This window comes from Canis lupus, unplaced genomic scaffold, assembly GCF_011100685.1.
Source record: "Canis lupus familiaris isolate Mischka breed German Shepherd unplaced genomic scaffold, alternate assembly UU_Cfam_GSD_1.0 chrUn_S1674H1868, whole genome shotgun sequence".
NCBI classification, from domain to species: domain Eukaryota; kingdom Metazoa; phylum Chordata; class Mammalia; order Carnivora; family Canidae; genus Canis; species Canis lupus.
In genome coordinates this window covers 65,139-86,301 of record NW_023330521.1, presented here as the reverse complement: position 1 = coordinate 86,301, position 21,163 = coordinate 65,139, and the positions used below count along the sequence as shown (strand labels likewise).

The following is a 21,163-nucleotide window of genomic DNA, read 5'->3' as shown; positions in this document are numbered from 1 at the left end:
TCTACTTTCAAGGAACATACTGATTGCTCCACAAGAATCACACAGCTAGTGTGTTCTGATCCTATTTTGATGACATAAATATAAATGAGGAAAAAAGTATCATAACTTTTGTTGTAAAATTATTAATTAAAACAGTTGAAATTAAATTATTCCATTAATGTCAATGCTTCACTGTTCAATTGATTCTTTCAAATATTAAAAATAATAATTACTTGCTTATTATCAATGACAGAGAGTAGATTGCCTTTGCAATGGAGAACAATTTACCCATCGTATGATACTGGCTTCAGGAACAGCTCTTCACATCCTGTGTTCTTGATCCTACTTGGAATCCCAGACTGGAGAATTACCAATTTTGGATTGCCTTTCCTCTATGTGCCATGTATTTCGTAGCTATAGTTGGCAATATCATTATCCCATATAATCTGAACTGACCACACCCTGCTTGAGCCCATGTACCTTTTTCTAGCCATGCTGGCTATCACTGACCTGGCTCTATCCTCTTCCACGCAACCTAAAATGCTGGCTATACTCTGGTTTCGTGCTCATGAGATTGAATACCATGCCTGCCTCATCCAGGTGTTCTTCATCCATGCCTTTTCCTCTGTGAAGTCCAGGTTGTTCATGGCTATGGCCTTGGACAATTATGTGGCTATCTGTTTCCCACTCCACCACTCTACTTTCCTGACCCCAGCTGAGTGGGTAAACTGGGAGTAGCTGTGATGATGAGAGGATTGCTATGGGTGAGCCCCTTCTGCATTATGGTCTCCAGGATGCCCTTCTGCCCCAAACACATCATTGTCCAGTCATACTGTGAGCACATGGCTGTGTTAAAGCTGGTGTGTGCAGCACTAGAGTAAACCGTGCCTATGGGCTCTTTTCCGGCTTTCTCGGTGGTTGGCTTTGATATAATTGTCATCAGTACATCCCATGTGATGATTCTGAGAACTGTTCTGGGGCCCTCTGATGAAGCCCGGTTCAAGGCTTTTGGCACATGTGCTTCCCTTATCTGTATCATCTTGGCTTTTTATATCCCAGCCCTCTTTACATTCCTCACTCACCGCTTTGGACACCATGTGCCTCAAGTGGTACATATCATGTTTACCAATTTCTATCTCCTGTACCTCCCATGCTCAACCCCATCATCTATGGAGTCAGTACCAAGCAGATCAGGGACAGGGATATTCAAGGTTGTTTGTGGAAAAGATCCCTAAGCCAAGGGTCACCGCATCACAACCAACCCCATCACCCCACTGATCTAGGAACCTAAACGCAAAAAGGTTGCCAGGCCATCGCATTCAGCACAAAGTCATTTTTGTGAACAAAGGCCCAGAGATGAGAAATCCCCCAGAGCAAAAGGAACAATTTTCAGAATGTCCAGAACAAGAGCTCTCTGAGGCATGTGACTGATCATAAACGCTGAGTGGACAAACGTTCATCATCACAAAAACCCAATAAGAAACATGTCCATCTATCAAATTACTGAAGATTTCAACAGAATGCCATCTTCTTTTTTTTTTTTTTTGCTGTCTTTTTTTAAAAATTTTTTATTGGTGTTCAATTTACTAACATACAGAATAACCCCCAGTGCCCGTCACCCATTCACTCCCACCCCCCGCCCTCCTCTCCTTCCACCACCCCTAGTTTTTCCCAGAGTTAGCAGTCTTTACGTTCTGTCTCCCTTTCTGATATTTCCCACACATTTCTTCTCCCTTCCCTTATATTCCCTTTCACTATTATTTATATTCCCCAAATGATGAGAACATATAATGTTTGTCCTCGGTGTCCAACGAAAGATGAATGGATAAAGAAGATGTGGTTTATGTATACATGGAATGTTACTCAGCTATTAGAAATGACAAATACCACCATTTGCTTCAACGTGGATGGAACTGGAGGGTATTATGCTGAGTGAAGTAAGTCAGTCGGAGAAGGACAGAATGCCATCTTCTACAGACTATTAAGGGGAAAATGATCTTTATGCCGCCAGAGAATTATAAGTTGCTACACCTAATTAAACAGGAGATTAGAACTTGTCACTAAGACACCTAAAAAGTGTACATATTTTCACATCTTGTAAACTCATTATAAAATAGAATTGAGGGAAAAAGTACAAAGTACAAAAGAAAAGTACAATCTCATGTATAGATTGTTCATTTATAAAAACATGGAAACGTCCACATATTGATATGTAAGACCCAGATGAAGAATGGACAATTGAGTATCATGTGTCATTTAACTAATGTATTTGCAAAAGTATTTATAGATGTGAAAGATGATCAAGATATAATGGTAAAGAAAAAAGACACATAACATTTGCCCATAATGCTGATAACAATTTGTATAGAAAAAGATTCTGGGAATACATCTGAATCGTATAATAGCAACTCAGAGTAATGAGATTTGTGGTATTTCAATTTCCCTTTTGCACTTTCATGGATTTTTAAAAATTATCCTTGATTTAGGAAGTTTAATTTTAGTATGAGGAAAAAGTAACTGACACAACAACAAAGTGTACAGAACAGGTTAACTCAGTGCCAAGGCCCAGGGGAATGGAGGGGGTAATCTGAGAAGATGAAGGACTCCTGAATACAGCAAATTTCAGAAAAGCTTGAAAATCTTGATTAAGAGTCCTGACAGAATCACAACTCCTTGAGACTGCTGACAGTGAGATTAGGGATGCTGTGTTGATCTCTCTTTCCACAAATGGCCTATTGCCTGTTGCCAATAAACTTCACAATGAAGAAGTTTTGGAAAGGAAATAAAAAGGAGATTGTCTTCTGAGGATATATTGTATGGTTACGGGTAGTGAGAAAGTCACTAGAAATTTGAGTATTTGTTAATATTTAATTTCCTTTTAAATTAAAAATTTAAGGGATCCCTGGGTGGTGCAGCAGTTTAGCGCCTGCCTTTGGCCCACGGCACGATCCTGGGGACCCAGGAACGAATCATACGTGGGGCTCCAGGTGCATGGAGCCTGCTTCTCCCTCTGCCTGTGTCTCTGCCTCTCTCTCTCTCTCTCTCTCTCTCTCTGTGTGTGTGAAAATCATAAATAAATAAATAAATAAATAAAATTTAAATTAAAATTTTAAGCTGTTTTAGAAAACTGTACTTTTTTCTTTTTTTCAACTCTATTCAGGTGTCCTTACACAAAAAGTTGCACATGCTTAATGTATTCATTTGATGAATTTGAACATATGCATACACACATGATAGCATCATCACAAGCAAGGTGAAAACCTTCCATCACAATTGTTGCATTTGTCCTTTTATCCTCTTTCACTTCATCCATTCTCCTGTCAAAGCCAATAGTGAAGAAGGTTCTAGACCTCAGGCTCTCATGTTAGTAAAACCAACATCAGATGAGGTGCTTGAAGAGGAATAGGACCATGTTTGCTTCTCCCAGGAGAAACACTATTAAAGCCAAAAAGTGTCCCCAGAAATGAATGGGTATTCTGAAGGAGCATTTTCATGATTCCCAAATATTAGAGATCTAAAGGGACCATGACCCTGTTATCAGCAAACCAGTAATGACTGTGACATCAGCAAATCTGTTACCGATTGTGAGGCTCTCTTTTTCTTTTTCAAATCATTTTGGTTGCTGCATAACTGTGACAATAAAATTAAATAGTTTAACACCCACCTTGAAGAGTTCTGATACATACAGCATGCCTCTGTAGCTACCAGCCCGATTAATACATAGAACATTGCCATCACTTCATGAACGTTTTCTTGCCTCTCTGGAGTCAAACACCCCCTCTGCACCCCAACCAGGCAAACCCTGATCTGATGTCTTTCACTATAGATTAATTTTTCTCTCACTAGCACTTTGATAGATGACAGAATAAGTAGTACATTCTTTGAGTCTGGTGTCTTCCACTCAGTATACAGTTTTTCAGATTCAGCTGTGCTGTTGCATGTATGAGAAGTAGGTCCTTTCCTGTTATTGCTGCGTAGTCTAGTCAATGTTTTCAACACACTCACTGAGGTATTGTTACCATACCAATTGTTACCTTTTTCCTTGGCTACAGCCCTTCTGGCCTTCTTCCAAACATATCCACTTCTTACCTGCCTACAACTTTGTTCTAAATCATCCTTCTTCTTCCTCAGCTGTTATTTTCTAAAGCATATGATATTCCTCTTGACATCCTTTAGGTCTCATCTAGTACCCTCCTTTACAGCGAGATGCTTCTTAATTTCCTCATCTCATCTAGTTCTTGCTCCTGTAATTTTTGTCAACGCAAATATTTCATTTCTTCCCTCTCTTAACACAATACGTAATTATTCAAGTTACTTATTCACCATCTGTTCCTCTGACTTGAATATAACTTCCATAAAAGCATAGCACAGGTGTTCACTATCCAATACTTAACCCTAGCTCACTAGAAAAAAACAAACAAACACAAAACAAAAACAAAACAAAACCTACTTCCATGAAAGAATGACTAAATGGTTACAGTTGCCTGGTACCATTGTCACAACAATTCCATTGCTGACCACAAGATGGCATGTGCAGGTATTGTGGGATGCCAAGTGGGATACCAGACTTTTTCATTATTTCATGGAAACCTGAAAGGATATTGTTGTCAAAGAAGGTAAATTTGATATATAAAAAACAATTTCTCCCTCACTCACTTCTTTTTATTAACAAATATCAAATATTTGGAACATTTTAAGTTTCTATCCAAGAAATATCTATTGAAAAATTTTGTTGCACCAAACATTCTCTAAAAGTATGGGAGAGCATAGTGACCAAGAGAGACTGACAGAGAACGTAGTTAGTATCAAATGACCAAAAGAAGGTCACTGGACAGCTACAATTCCAGCTCTATATGAAAACTAATTACTTAAGCCATGCAGCTCTGTCATGATTAGAAGTATCCTCAAGTATACTGAATCAGTGAAAACAGTTGATTGCCTTCATTAAAACCTGAAGAACCAGAGGGCATTAGGTCCAGGACATAAATTCTGTAACTGACTCCATCATGTCTGTATTCATCTCCAAAACCTTTTAAGGGAGTGCTTTGAGTTGGGACTGGACTTCCCATTTGTGAGTTGGTCAGAGTCATCACAGTGTGTCTCTTCTTTCAGAGAGCACACACCTCTAGGTGACCTACTGACTAGGAGAGGCCAGGAAATATTTAACGAAATCAGGTGAGCTTCTCCTGGATTTTAAATAGTACTCAGAGTCCAACTATGCCTGCCTGGAGTCAGTTCCAGAGTAACTTCAAAAGGAGAATCATGCATTTTCAGTATGACTACTCTGCACAGAGCCAAACACCTTGTTATTAGTATGGCATTTTACACCAAAATTCAGCAAGCATTACTTCATCACTTAGTATGTGCCAGCACTGTGTTTGGTGCTATAGTTATGTACATAACAAGTTCATCATCCTAAAAACCCCTTCTCCAAGCTCTCACAGCACCTGCTACAATCTGCTATTATCATAAATTTATCCCTGATGATCAATTGTGTTTATTGATTCTCAGTCTGCTACTCCTGAAGTTACTGACTAATGCAACTCTTTTTTTTTTCTTTTTGAGGCTAAAACTCCCATGCCCAGAGAAAGAAGAATGGCCCAAGTAGGTATTTTGTCTTACTTTGCAGAGCCTTCACCTCATCTCCATTCCAGATAAACCTGGAGTCTCAGTTTTTGGGTTCCCAAAGGACCACCACAGAAAAGATACAGGATTCTCGGTAAATACTGGCCAGGATATTTCTTATAGGGTTTTGCATCTCTGCAGGTACATATGTACAAGTAGGTATAATTATCCGGTTACATTTTGTATATGAAAAAACAGAAACCAAAGAATCTAAGTAACATCTTGGGGTATATTTAGGAGCCAAAATATATAACAGAGCCAAGAAATGGGGATGGGAGGGAATAAACAAGCTAAAATTAAAAAAAAAAACAGATTCCTAGGTAGGAATTGACCCTTTTTAAGAAATCACCTATAGGTCTTAGGCTGACAAATAAAGGGTTGTGGATTAAAAGCTCTAAAGAGGAATTTACATGATAATCCATATTATTGACAGCTTTGGAGTTGTACAAAACTACACCTTAAGAGAAAGATTTAAAAAGAAATTTGCCCATTTCCATTTCTTGAATGTGGCAGCTTCATTTTAAACCTCACATATTTAAAAAAAGACTCAGCCTGGAGGGGAGGGGATAGAGATAGGAAAGCTGTGGAGTAGTTCCCCATTTCAACTGGCTTCCTGAATGGAGTATAAAAGGCTCCATGGGTGTCCTAAACCAGATCTGTAGCAGTGGTTCTCTTACCACAAGAAACAGCAGTGATACAAGCACAGTGACTGGGGCAGGAATGGGTAGGCAAGACATCAAGAAGGAAAGATCATTGGGATGTCTGGGTGGCTTAGCAGTTGAGCATCTGCCTTTGGCTCAGGGCCTGATCCTGTGGTCAGGTATTGAGTTCTGCATCTGGCTCCCTGCAAGGAGCCTGCTTATCCCTCTGCCTTTGTCTCTGCCTCTCTGTCTCTGTCTCTCTCTCTCTGTGTCTCTCTTGAATAAATAAATAAAATCTTTAAAAAAAAAAGGAAGTTAAAACCTTTGAGGGAAGAGAAAGCATGAGTCTGAAAAAGGAATGGAGAAGTCTAGCATGAGACAATGTAGATTCTGACTCAGTTGGGGTAGTGGCCTTATGGTTGAAGTCAATTTCTCTTGTATCCACATGGGAGAAACAGTCATTTATTCATGGCCTTATTTATTCAGTAATTTTTCAATAGTTACTTTTCTCTGTCTTCTATCTTACTACTCCTCCACAGCTAGGTTTTTTTTTTCAACTTTTAACTGATTGAGATTTCTTGAGGGCAGACACCAAATATTCTTACTGATGCAGGCCCAACACTCAGTTTCCTCCAAAGAGACAATACTTAAATATTAGTTAAATGGACAAAAGAGGGAATGATGAATATGCATTCTGAAAAGCCTCATGTTGGATTCTAAAACACTGTTTCATATAAACTGTTTTATGGGTTCTCTGGGAGTTCTCACTTTCATAAGGCACACTGGCTCCTGGCAATAACAATGCTTCAAGTAGAAGCTACTGAAGAAACTAGCCCTGAGGCAACATCCCTTTCCCTGAGTTTCCCAGAAATTAGGCCCTAGATTTCCCTTGAAATAACATGGGAGTGAGAGAAGCACTACCTAGAGTCAGTAGACCTGGGATCTTGACCCAGCTCTTGCCTCTTTCTTCAGGGTGACTGGGCAAGCCTCCACCCTTCCCCAGGTTAGAATAGGCAGTTAAACTTTAATAGGATACCTAGAGGCAAAGAAGAAATCATAATCTGCTATTGGAAAAGTCAGAAGGCTGTCTTAGTAGCAGTCCACAGGAAGCCAGATCAATCAGACCCAAGAAAGAGAAGGCCAGAGACCCTGACCAAAGCTGGGAGAAAAGGCATTAAGCCCTGCTCCCAAGAAATCCCCTCCCCAAGAAATAAATATTCCACCCCCTAGTTAACAACTATCAATGAAAGACAGAAACCCAAACCCTGAGTTGCATAGCTGTCCCTTGAGAATGCCTATTCTCACAGCTGCAGAGTGTGCTTTCTTTCATAAACTGTTCACTTGAACCTCTCAACCACTGTGTCTGGTCAATCCTTAAATTATTTTCTTTCAATAAGACTAAGACCTCCCCCACTCACACAAGGTCCTGAGGACAAACCAGGCAGAGGCCTCAGGCCTCAAGGTCTCCCTAGTCAACCAGGCAACAGAAGGAGAAGGATGGGCAAGACTGATAGTTAGGTCTCTCTCTTTCTCTCTCTCTCTCTCTTTCTCCCTCTAAAGGGATATTCCATGGCCAAGTTCCAGCGTGTATGGGGTACACCACATCAACAAGTAATTTTCAGGACACCAGCTGGGTTTCCTACAATTCAGTTCAGGAGATGGCATAAGATTCCACAACTTAATGATTCAGATCTACAAGAGTGCACTCTCCACCGCACTTCAGATACCAATCACAAGAACAAATTGTTGTTACCTGTGTTCCTTACTACTGGCTATAAATCAGAGGTTCCCATGTCCTGCTCCTAGTGCTCCATGAATTTGCTAGAACAACTCATAAAATTCAGATAAACATTTTACTTACTAGCTACCAGGTTATTATAAGGATATAACTCAGAAACAGTCAGAAGGAAGAAATGCCTAGGGCAAGGGATTGGGAAAGGGCATGGAGCTTTTTTGCTCTCTCCATTGTGCTAGGCCCCCCAGTCTCCATATGATCACTAACCCAGAATCTCTGGGAACCTTGTCCTCCTGGGATTTTTATGGAGGCTCTATTATATACCCATGCATTAATTAATCAAATCATTGGCCACCTGGAAGTTGATTCAACCTCCAACCTCTCTCTCCCTTTCCTGGGTGTCTGGGTTGAACTAAAACTTCCAACTCTCTTGTCACAAGGTTGGTTCCTCTGACAACCAGCCACCATCCTTGGGTGGGATACAAAAGTTACTTCATTAACATAACAAAGGACACCTTAATGGTTCTTATCACTTAGGATATTCCAAGAGTTTTAGGAGCTCTGTGCCAGAAAGAGGACAAAGACCAAATATATATATATTTCTGATTCTAAATCACATCACACCCTCCCTCCCTCTCCCCATTCCCTTGATTTTTCAAATTTACCTCATTTAAACCTATGTGAAAGATCAATGTTCAGATACCTCCATAGGCATTATGAAGGAGTAATTTCTTTCTTTAGATGCAATTGACTTTTGGGAGTAGAAAAGGATGAAGATCAACACAGCATTTACTGTGACTCATTCCCATTTAGAGATTTAATGCTTGAAATGTATATTCCTCATTCTATAAATCTGGGCCTGTGATGGATAAACACTGCCATCAGGAATAACTGGATATAACCCATTTTTTTAAGCGTACTTTAGGAGAAAAAAGTATATTTATAACATATGATAAGTGGGTTCTTGTTAAGACAATGTTCTGATCACTCAGCTCTCATAGTTCCCAGCCTTCTCAAAAACAGCACAGATTTATGACTTGATTAGACCCTTCAGAAGGTAGGTTCTTTCCCCAGGAGCAGTGATCCTCAGCTGCTACCACCAGGGACTGCCTCCCACCCACTTCCTGTGTCTTTCCAAGGCATGAGGAGTCACAATTCTGGATCTGGGTCCTGCTCTATATCAGCTATGCTGTGGCTGTTGTGAAAAATAGCTCACTTCTCCAATGTGGCCAGCTCTGACTACTTCTATGAGCCATGTATTTCTTCCTGGCCCTGCTAGCTTGCATGGTAAAGGGCCTCTTACATCTACCTCACCTAAGAAGTTGTCCATTTTACTGGTTGCAAGCCCATAAAATAAACCAAGATAACTGCCTCTACAATGCTGGTTGGCTTCGTCCATACTTTGTCATCTGTCACTCAGGGGTGGCCATGTGCTTTTGGGTACTAGATGTACCAATCTCCTTTCTACTCCACCATGTTCATTTTCTTCCAATAACTGGAAGCACAGCTGGGGGAAAACTGTGATAGCACAAAGCGTGCAGTATGTGAGCCCCCTTTTCTTCATGATCTCCTGGTTGCCCTTCTGCCTCAAACAGATCACCCCAAAGACATACTGTGAGCATATGGCTGTGCTAAAAGTGCAAATGCTGACACCAGACCATATCTATGGTCTCTGGTGGTCTTCTTTGTGGTTGGATTTGATGTATTTGTCATTACAACACCATATATTATGACACTGCAAGCCATGTAGCTGCTCTGTGGAGAAGCCCTGCTCAGGATAGTTGGCATACATGCCTCTCACATTTCTGTCCTTCTGTCCCTGCATATCTATCTCAGTGCTCTGCTTTCTTTTGTGTTTTCACCAGAATGGCTCCAACATCATTGCTCATGCCTGCCCCTGGTGCCTTCCATTTCAAAACTATTCCATGTTGAGCGGAATATGTTGCGATCTTGGAGTACCTCAGAATATGGCTTTATTTGCAGATAGGGTTTCTACAAAGGTACCCCAGTTCAAATGAGGTCATTTTAGTGTGCTCCAGCCCAATGTGACTAATAAAATTATTATAAAAAAATAAATTTGAACATGGAGACATACACACGTGGAGAACATGTGAATACAAAGGCAGAGATTGAAGTGATGGTTCTGTAGGGGAGAAGAAAGAACATTTCCTAACTTATTTTGTGAGGCCAAAAACCTTGAAAAGATATTATAAAACAAGAACAAATGAAATTAAATCTCTGCTGAACACAGAGACAAAAATACCAAATAAAATATTATTAAAAATAACCTAGCAAGAATACAGAACAATCATTTAATATATTTAACCCATTAACAGAATAGAGAGAAAACAGCTATGTGATTCCATAATAAATTTGTAAAAAATGATAAATTCCAATAGTAATTCATGATAACTTAGTAAACTGGACAGAAATTTCCTCATCAAAAATCACGATTATTGTGAACATACTGAAAATATTCTCTCTGAGTTTGGGCACAGGATGATGATGATGATATGATGATAACTACCATCACTATTTTACTTGATTTAGTAAAGAGATGTTAACAACTACAATAAGGCAAGAAAAGTAAAAGACTGTTTAGCACTGCGAAGGAAACAAAACAAATTATCTGCAGAGGACATGATTTTGTATTCACATAATCAGAAACAACAAACAAGCACAGTATTATATAAAATAAGTGACATAAGTGATTATTAGTGATTAGTATTATAAAGCAAGATAACTGGATATAAGAACATTATTAAAATACTAATTGTGTTTTCTATATATCACAATTATTAATTAAAACGTAAAAGTGCTCACATGATATATAATAAGATACCACCAGAAATCACATTAGTTGGATTACATCAAAAACTTTGTGAAAGGTATCTATAGGAAAATGATTAAATATCAGCTGGAGATATTAAGAAATTAAAGATAATATCCAAATACAGGCATTTATCATTGTTCATGAATTACAAGGTTCTATGGTTTAGTCTTCCAAAAAGAGCCAAGAGATCTTATTCGATCCTAGTAAACTCTAGGAGGTGTTCCTGTGGAAATTATGCTAATATTTACATGGAAAGGTGAAGGATCTAGAATGGTCAAGGCACTGTTGCAAAATAAAACTGAAGGACTGATACTACTGGACATCGAAGCATGTTATAGACAGTGATGTATCAGCACAGGGAGGGGGAAAATGGGACAATAGGACACAACAGAAAACCTCAAAGCAAACATAGTCATCTGACATGTACTAAAAGTGATTTCGTGGTGATGGCATAAGAATGCTTACTCCACTAACTGCTGCTTGATCTCTGGAGAGCCATATGGAAATGAAAACATGAATGAGTAATGAGGAGGTAAAAGAATATCACTGGGTAGAAAATAGGCAAAATATTTGGGAAGGCCAGGCTTTGGTCAGCAACCACAGAACAAGGAGCTTTCTGTTGTGGGAATAAGTTACAAATAGCACCTATCTCTTTGCTTTCTCACCATTCTAATTGTGAAATTTGTATTGTTTGCAAGTATATCCTATAGAAAATTAAACTTGTCTTCACAAAAACACAAACTTGGAAGGGCATTTCCTAAAAGGAGATATCCAAACAATGCAAAGAAAATGCAAATTAAAACCTTAGTGAGGATTCATGGAAACTAATCAGAATGAAGATACAACCATTCAAAATCTTTGGGATGCAGCAAAAGCAGTCCTGAGGGGGAAATACATCGCAATACAAGCATCCATTCAAAAACTGGAAGAACTCAAATACAAAAGCTAACCTTACACATAAAGGAGCTAGAAAAAAACAGCAGATAGATCCTACACCCAATAGAGGAAGAGAGTTAATTAAAATTCGAGCTGAACTCAACGAAACCGAGACCAGAAGAACTGTGGAACAGATCAACAGAACCAGGTGTTGCTTCTTTGAAAGAATTAATAAGATAGATAAACCATTATCTAACCTTATTAAAAAGAAGAGAGAGAAGACTCAAATTAATAAAATCATGAATGAGAAAGGAGAGATCACCACCAACACCAAGGAAATACAAACGATTTTAAAAACATATTATGAACAGCTATATGCCAATAAATCAGGCAATCTATAAGAAATGGACGCATTCCTGGAAAGCCACACACTACCAAAACTGGAACAGGAAGAAATAGAAAACCTTAACAGGCCAATAACCAGGGAGGAAATTGAAGCAGTCATCAAAAACCTCCCAAGACACAAAAGTCCAGGGCCAGATGGCTTCCCAGAGGAATTCTATCAAACGTTTAAAGAAGAAATCATACCTATTCTACTAAAGCTGTTTGGAAAGATAGAAAGAGATGGAGTACTTCCAAACTCGTTCTATGAGGCCAGCATCACCTTAATTCCAAAACCAGACAAAGACCCCACCAAAAAGGAGAATTACAGACCAATATCCCTGATGAACACGGATGCAAACATTCCCACCAGGATACTAGCCAATAGGATCCAACAGTACATTAAGAAGTTTATTCACCATGACCAAGTAGGATTTATCCCCAGGACACAAGGCTGGTTCAACACCCGTAAAACAATCAATGTGATTCATCATATCAGCAAGAGAAAAACCAAGAACCATATGATCCTCTCATTAGATGCAGAGAAAGCATTTGACAAAATACAGCATGCATTCCTCTTCAAAACTCTTCAGAGTGTAGGGATAGAGGGAACTTTCCTCGACATCTTAAAAGCCATCTACGAAAAGCCCACAGCAAATATCATTCTCAATGGGGAAGCACTGGAAGCCTTTCCCCTAAGATCAGGAACAAGACAGGGATGTCCACTCTCACCACTGCTATTCAACAGAGTACTGGAAGTCCTAGCCTCAGCAATCAGACAACAAAAAGACATTAAAGGCATTCAAATTGGCAAAGAAGAAGTCAAACTCTCCCTCTTTGCTGATGACATGATACTCTACGTAGATATCCCAAAAGCCTCCACCCCAAGATTGCTAGAACTCATACAGCAATTTGGTAGCGTGGCAGGATACAAAATCAATGCCCAGAAATCAATGGAATTTCTATACACTAACAATGAGACTGAAGAAAGAGATATTCAGGAGTCAATCCCATTTACAATTGCACCCAAAAGCATAAGATACCTAGGGTAAACCTAACCAAAGAGGTAAAGGATCTATACCCTCAAAACTATAGAACACTTCTGAAAGAAATTGAGGAAGACACAAAGAGATGGAAAAATATTCCATGCTCATGGATTGGCAGAATTAATATTGTGAAAATGTCCATGTTACCCAGGGCAATGTACACGTTTAATGCAATCTCTATCAAAATACCATGGACTTTCTTCAGAGAGTTAAAACAAATTATTTTAAGATTTGTGTGGAATCAGAAAAGACCCTGAATAGCCAGGGGAATTTTAAAAAAGAAAACCATATCTTGAGGCATCACAATGCCAGATTTCAGGTTGTACTACAAAGCTGTGGTCATCAAGACAGTGCGATACTGGCACAAAAACAGACACATAGATCAATGGAACAGAATAGAGAACCCAGAAGTGGACCCTCAACTTTATGTTCAACTAATATTCGATAAAGGAGGATAGACTATCCCTTGGAGGAAAGACAGTCTCTTCAATAAATAGTGCTGGGAAAATTGGACATCCACGTGCAGAAGAATGAAACTAGACCACTCTCTTTCACCATACACAAAGATAAACTCAAAATGGATGAAAGATCTAAATGTGAGACAAGATTCCATCAAAATCCTAGAGGAGAACACAGGCAACACCCTTTTTGAACTCAGCCACAGAAACTTCTTGCAAGATACATCCACAAAGGTAAAAGAAACAAAAGCAAAAATGAACTATTGGGACTTCATCAAGATAAGAAGCTTTTGCACAGCAAAGGATACAGTCAACAAAACTCAAAGACACCCTACAGAATGGAAGAAGATATTTGCAAATGATGTATCACATAAAGGGCTAGTTTCCAAGATCTATAAAGAACTTCTTAAACTCAACACCAAATAAACAAACAATCCAATCATGAAATGGGCAAAAGACATGAAGAGAAATCTCACAGAGGAAGACATAGACATGGCCAACATGCACATGAGAAAATGCTCTGCATCACTTGCCATCAGGGAAATACAAATCAAAACCACAATGAGATACCACCTCACACTAGGGAGAATGGGGAAAATTAACAAGACAGGAAACAACAAATGTTGGAGAGGATGTGGAGAAAGGGAACCCTCTTACACTGTTGGTGGGAATGTGAACTGGCGCAGCCACTCTGGAAAACTGTGTGGAGGTTCCTCAAAGAGTTAAAAATAGACCTGCCCTATGACCCAGCAATTGCACTGTTGGGGATTTACCCCAAAGATTCAGATGCAATGAAACGCTGGGACACCTGCACCCCGATGTTTCTAGCAGCAATGTCCACAATAGCCAGACTGTGGAAGGAGCCTCGGTGTCCATCGAAAGATGAATGGATAAAGATGTGGTTTATGTATACAATGGAATATTACTCAGCCATTAGAAACGACAAATACCCACCATTTGCTTTGACGTGGATGGAACTGGAGGGTATTATGCTGAGTGAAGTAAGTCAATCGGAGAAGGACAAACAGTGTGTTTTCATTCATTTGGGGAATATAAATAATAGTGAAAGGGAATATAAGGGAAGGGAGAAGAAATGTCTGGGAAATATGAGAAACGGAGACAGAACATAAAGACTCATAATTCTCGGAAACCAGCTAGGGGTGGTGGAAGGGGAGGAGGGCGGGGGGTGGGGGTGAATGGATGACGGGCACTCAGGGGGGCACTTGACAGGATGAGCAATGGGTGTTATTCTGTATATTGGTAAATTGAACACCAATAAAAAATTAATCTATTAAAAAAAAAAGATTCACACCATGTCTCATCACACGCGGTCTCCAGGAGTTTGCACTGTGCTATACTTTCTCTGTACTGGTGCTCCCCGGAGACCCCCATTGGCCTGAGGTCCTTCCCCACCTTCCCCAAGGCTTGAGCATGGTCCTGGTGAGTTGGGAGACTTTTTCCCAAAGCGACATGTGGCTCACTGTACTATGTCTATTGCTCTGCAGTTAGGTTTTGAAGGAGCACATCCCTGCCCCCCCACCCGGGGTCGGGCACAGGGGCCTCATGTGCTGCACATGTCAGAAGGCCAGTCGGTTCCCACAGTCACTGAGCCCTTCACTGATGCAGGATTTCGATGTGATTCCCTTCTGTTGCCAAATCACAGAGCGGCACTCAACATCCTGCAGCCCCCACACCCTGAGCCCTCCCACCCAAGGAAAGGTCTCCCTGTTGGCACCTCAAGAGTTGGATGTGTGGTCAAATTCAAGGGGTAAAGCCATTAACGCAGGGAAGTGCTGTTAAAACTCAGCTGGCATTGGGACCTGGGATACCAACCTCTCCCACTAGATCCTTGTATTGATCCAATTTTTTTTGAAAATTTATCCTCTCAGATTATTTCTTTATTGGATGATTTGCTTGTTTAAGAGACAGGCAGGGAACAGGGAGTAGGAGAGGGAGACATGGGCTCCTCAAGCACACTCTGCCCGAAGCTCAGAGCCTGCCAGGGGTAGGATCTCAGCATGCTGAGGCTATGGCCTGAGCCACAACCAAGACTCAGATGCTAAGTGTCTGAGCTGTAGGCGTCGAGCCCCGGGTTCCTGCTGTGGGGACTCCTACCCCCCCGCAACCACTGAGAGCTCGGGCTTTGGTCTGTGCTCCAATCCCAGGGCTCCTGGTGGCTACAGTGCTGGTTGCGCATCCCATCTGTCCCACCTCAGGGTGAAAGGGCCTTGGCCGGGAAGTGGAATCCAATCTGCCTGACGAAGCCCACCCAGATGGAGGTGCTGCAGCACGAAGTCCAACAACTGCTGCCCGCCTTGCTGCGCAGGGACATCATCTCTATTTTCAGTTTCTTAGATGACTATAATGAATATGCCAGCACCGAAGAGGTGCTGGACCTCCTGTTTACCAAGGGAGCACCCTGACCCTCTGCAGCCCAGTGGGATGGGCCACCTCCTGGTTGGGATTCTGGGGAATGTTTCTGAGTTTCCCGGCCCCTCGGGCTGCTCCTCTGACTGGAATAGAGTCACATAGGGCCTGTGGCAGGTCAGCTAGAGGGGCTGTGCTTGTGCTCACCAGCCATGGTTCTCTCCCCCATGATGAAGCCTGGGCTTCCTCCCCCACCCTCACCAGGGTCTTGAGCTGGCCTGTTTCCCTATTGAAAGGGAGGTTTGAGAGTCCATCGCGGGTCTGTGTCTTGGAGCAACCAGACTGGGGACACCAGGGTGCCCCAGGCCCACTCGGATATCAACCATGGGCCTGGCCGGAGCCCTAATTCCTCAAGCATTCAGGAATCCCCAGCAGATGTGGGCGCTTCTCCAGGAGATGCCCGTGGCCCCACACACAGAGCTGACGGCCCCCCAGGGCTCCGGACTTGTCTGGGGTCAGAGGGTTATAGCCCCCATGATGAGAGGTCACGTCCACAGGACGATTCATGTGATGCCCCCCCGCCCTCCTCTAGATATGGATGCATCGTAGCTGCCCATGACGACAGCGATGCAGTCCTGCAGCGGTGGAAAATGTGAGTGGGCTCTTGCTCATGCAGGAGGGCCTCCCCTCTCCAGGAGGGCAGTGAGGGGGGCTGTGGGTCAGAGGGGCTGCTGGACCCTTACCCCACACATCTCCAATTCCTGTGACAGAGTAAAGGTCTAGGGGCCCTTCAGGAAAAGAGCAAAGGAGAACTGTGGATGGGGTGTGGGCTTTGTGGGAGAGCACTGGGACCCTTAAGGGAGACCTTCTCCATGCCCTCCCCCTCCAAACCCCCTGTCTACCCCACACCTGGGCCCCGGAGCAGAGGGTGTGGGGAGCATTGCACTCACCAATATGGTGGCACCTGGACCCAGGGGCACAGCAGGTGCTCAGGAGTGCCAGTGAGGGCTCATGGATGAGGCAGCCCCCACCCCATGGGAGATGGGAGATTAGAGTCAGTGGAAGGACACCCCCTGGGAGCCCCTCATGAGGGAGGCAGCGCAGAGCCACAGGAGGGAAGGTTGAGGTACTGGGCGGATCCTGGCAAGGCCTGGCAAGACACAGAGCCCAAGCCCTCCTCACTTGGACATTCCCAGAGCGACAGTGTGTGCAGTGAGGGCAATGACAGGCCAGATGCCCCTCATCCCGGAACACCTGCCGGTGGATTCTAGGGGCAAGTGGGCATAGAGCCAGGCTGAGGAGGGAGTCCCACTTCCCCAGGAAAGACAATGATGGTCACAACACTGGTCGTGGGCTCCCACGCACAGAGGCTTCATGCCAGCCCCTCCTCAGTGAGCAGGCCTGTGTCCGGCAGGACCGCCAGGTGGCAGGTGGACCAGGAGCAAGACTGGCCTCCAACAGCCCCAAGCGGGAGGCAGGGGGCCCTGGTTCTTGCAGTGCTTCCCCAGGACACCTGTGTGTGAGGGAGCCCTGTCTTCTGACGCATGTGCCCCCCTGTCTCTCCCCAGGGCCATCTCCTGCATCCTGGATATTTGGCTGGACTACTATGGGGAGGATTTTTGTCAGCTCCCAGAATTCCCCTCCCTCACAAAGCTCCTGGAATTCATGAGGCATGAATGCCAGGCTCACACCTGGAACACCGTGCCCAGCGTTTCCTCAAACAATTCAGACACCCCCATGCAGCGGAGCCAGAGGCTGGGGGTGAGGAGGACTGGGGGTGGCCTAGTTGGGGACAGGGTGGGCCCCCACAGATCAAGCCTCCATGCAGCTGGGCCGGTAGCAGTGGGTAGGTTCATACAAGCATCCCCACGGGCTGAAGTCTGGGAAGACCTCCCAGGGCTCTTGCACTCACTCACGTTGAGCAATGCTAAGAGCGTCCTTGATTTGGGAGGGACATGGAAAGTCCATCCTGGTGATGATACTTTGTCTTCTTGGAGCTACAGCTTCGGCCCGAGAACAACACCTGAGGGCCTCACCTGAGGGCCTGAGGTGATCGAGCCGAGCTGGTCCTGGCTACTGGAGCTGAGGGCTTGGCCTGAGCTGAGGTGCCAGCTGCTGAGTCGAAGCCCCTGCAGATAGTGGTCACTGCTCTAGTTCACTGTTATGCTCTGGAGGAGCCACCTGCACCCTTGGGAGCCCTGGAGGATGAACAGGTGCCACCACCTGCTATTGAGGTCGTCGATGTGCCAGAGCAGCCACCTAACTCAATGGAGCAACTGGCTTCAGACACCGAAAAACACCCTGAACCACGCCAAGAGCCCACCCCAGCTCTGACTGTGGGGCTTGCTGAAGCTTCAGGGCCTGAGGTGATCGAGCTGGTCCTGGCTGCTGGAGCTGAGGGCTTGGCCCGAGCTGAGATGCTGGCTCCTGAGTCTAAGTCAGTGCATTTGGTGGTCGCACCTATGGTTCCCTGCCCCAATGAGGAGGAGCCACCTGCACCCTCGGCCTCCCCGGAGGAAGAGTAGGCACTGGCTCCTGCAATCAGGGCTCCCAAAGTGCCAGAGCCACCACCTGCCTCTGGAGCAACAGGCTTCGATACCTGAGCAATACCCTGAACCACCCGGGAGCCCTCCCCAGCTCCTACCGTGGGGCTCGGGATGGCTGCAGCCCAACGGAGGCTTCCCTCCCCGTCATTGCACTGCTTCTATATTTTGTTTTTCTTTAACCTCTATAATGGCTTATGAATTTATTTGTAATATAGGATTAGTTAACTTGGCACAAAATTTACTCTGATGCTTTTAAATTATACATCGTGGTACTTTACGTCCATTCACAGAGTCACAGGCCCTTGAGCCCAAGGCACTGGGGGACACAGCCCAAGATCTGGTGCTCCCCCCAGGACAGGCAGAGGCCGGGAGGACACAGGACAGCCAGGACGCTCCTGCTGCCAGGTGGCCCCGAGATGTTAAGTTCAGTGGCCCTGGCCCCCAGAGCATCCAGGTCCCTGTGGACTGGGAGCTGTGGTAGTTACTGTGGGAGCTGACTCCAGGGCTGGACAGCTGGCTGCCGCCACTGTTGTTGTCCCTCCTGGTGTCACCCTGCACCTGGGACTGAGCAGGGACCTCACTGGATAAACAACTCCCACTGAGCTGTACAACTGGCAGAGGGCTGGGCAGCTCCCCCAGGTGCACACACCTGAGAATCAGCACAGCAGGGCCCTCCCCCAGAAGACCAGCAGGAAGGTCAGGGGAAAAGCAAGTTATTGATGAAGCGGGACTGCAAAATTCCAGGGGAAGTCAAGGGATTTAGAGTATATAGGATCAGAGGATACTCCCCTTTGTTTTTTCTTTTCTGTTTGTTTCTGTTGTTTCCCCACCCCCGTTTTTACTCTTTTTTATTTCAACTTTTTTTTTTCTCTTTTTCTTCTTTTTCCAGTACAACTTGTTTTTGGCCACTCCACACTGAGCAAAATGACTAGAAGGAAAACTTCACCTCAAAAGAAAGAATCAGAAACAGTCCTCTCTCCCACAGAGTTACAAAATTTGGATTACAATTCAATGTCAGAAAGCCAATACAGAAGCACAATTATAAAGCTACTGGTGGCTCTAGAAAAAAAGCATAAAGGATTCAAGAGACTTCATGACTGCAGAATTTAGATCTAATCAGGCTGAAATTAAAAATCAATTAACTGAGATGCAATCCAAACTTGAGGTCCAAATGACAAGGGTTGACGAGTTAGAAGAACAAGTGAGTGACACAGAAGACAAGTTGATGGCAAGGACAGAAACTGAGGAAAAAACAGAAAACTATTAAAAGACCATGATGACAGGTTAAGGGAAATAAATGACAGCCTCAGAAGGAAAAATCTACACTTAATTGGTGTTCCCAAGGGCGCCGAAAGGGACAGAGGTCCAGAAACTGTATTTGAACAAATCATAGCTGAGAACTTCCCTAACATGGGAAGGAAAACAGGCATTCAGTTCCGGAGATTTAGAGATCCCCCCCCCACCTTAAATAAATAAAAACTACTCATACCTCGAATTTTAATAGTGAAGCTTGCAAATTCCAAAGATAAAGAGAAGATCCTAAAAGCAGTGAAAGATAAGAAATCACAAACTTTTAAGGGGAGAAGCATTAGGACAAGAGCAGACCTCTCCACAGAGACCTGGCAGGTGAGCAAGGGGCAGCAGGATATATTCAGGGTCCTAAATGAGAAGAACCTGCAGCCCAGAATACTTTATCCAGCAAGGCTCTCATTCAGAATAGAATAGAAGGAGAGATAAAGAGCTTCCAAGATAGGCAGAAACTGAAAGAATATGTGACCACCAAGCTGGCTCTGCCAGAAATATTAAGGGGGACCCTGTAAAAGAAAGAGGAAGTCCTAGGAAACAATCCACAAAAACAAGGACTGAAGAGGTATCATGATGACCCTAAATTCATATCTTTCAATAGTAACTCTGAACGTGAATGGGCTTAATGACCCCATCAAAAGGCGCAGGGTTTCAGACTGGATAAGAAAAAAAGACCCATCTATTTGCTGTCTACAAGAGACTCATTTTAGACATAAAGACACCTCCAGCGTGAAAATAAAGGGTTGGAGAACCATGTACCTTTCAAATGGTCCTCAAAAGAAAGCAGGGGTAGCCATCCTTATATCAGATAAAGTTTTTCTCAAAGACTGTAGTAAGAGATGAAGAGGGACATTATATCATACTTAAAGGATCTATCCAACAAGAGGACCTAACAATCATGAATATTTATGCCCCGAATGCGGGAGCCGCCAAGTATATCAATCAATTAATAACCAAAGTTAAGACGTACTTAGATAATAACACACTTATACTTGGTGACTTCAATATAGCACTTTCTACAATCGACAGGTCTTCTAAGAACAACATCTCTAAAGAAACAAGAGCTTTAAGATACACTGGACCGGATGGATTTCACAGATATTTACAGAACTTTACATCCAAACGCAATTGAATACACATTCATACGTCCCGGAAAAAGGGTCCTGCTCCTCTTGTCCTGCAGCGACAGAGCAGCAGAGAAAACGGTTCGGTGGAGAGCCACGGCTTGACCAACGCCTCGTCGTCCTCAGTGATAGGGGACCAGGAGTACCAGAGTCAAAGTCCAGATGCTGGTGACCACGTCCTTCCAGGCCCTGACGCCTGCCAATAGCCAGGCAGAGAGCGTCAAGTCCAGGCCTCCTGATGCTGGGG

The 21,163-nt window shown here is 43.4% G+C and overlaps 1 pseudogene; it reads left to right on the top strand.

Moving 5' to 3' along the window:
- The first annotated feature begins 225 nt into the window (after nucleotides 1–225).
- LOC119878505 lies at nucleotides 226–15,997 on the top strand (annotated as a pseudogene).
- The last annotated feature ends 5,166 nt before the right edge of the window (nucleotides 15,998–21,163 follow it).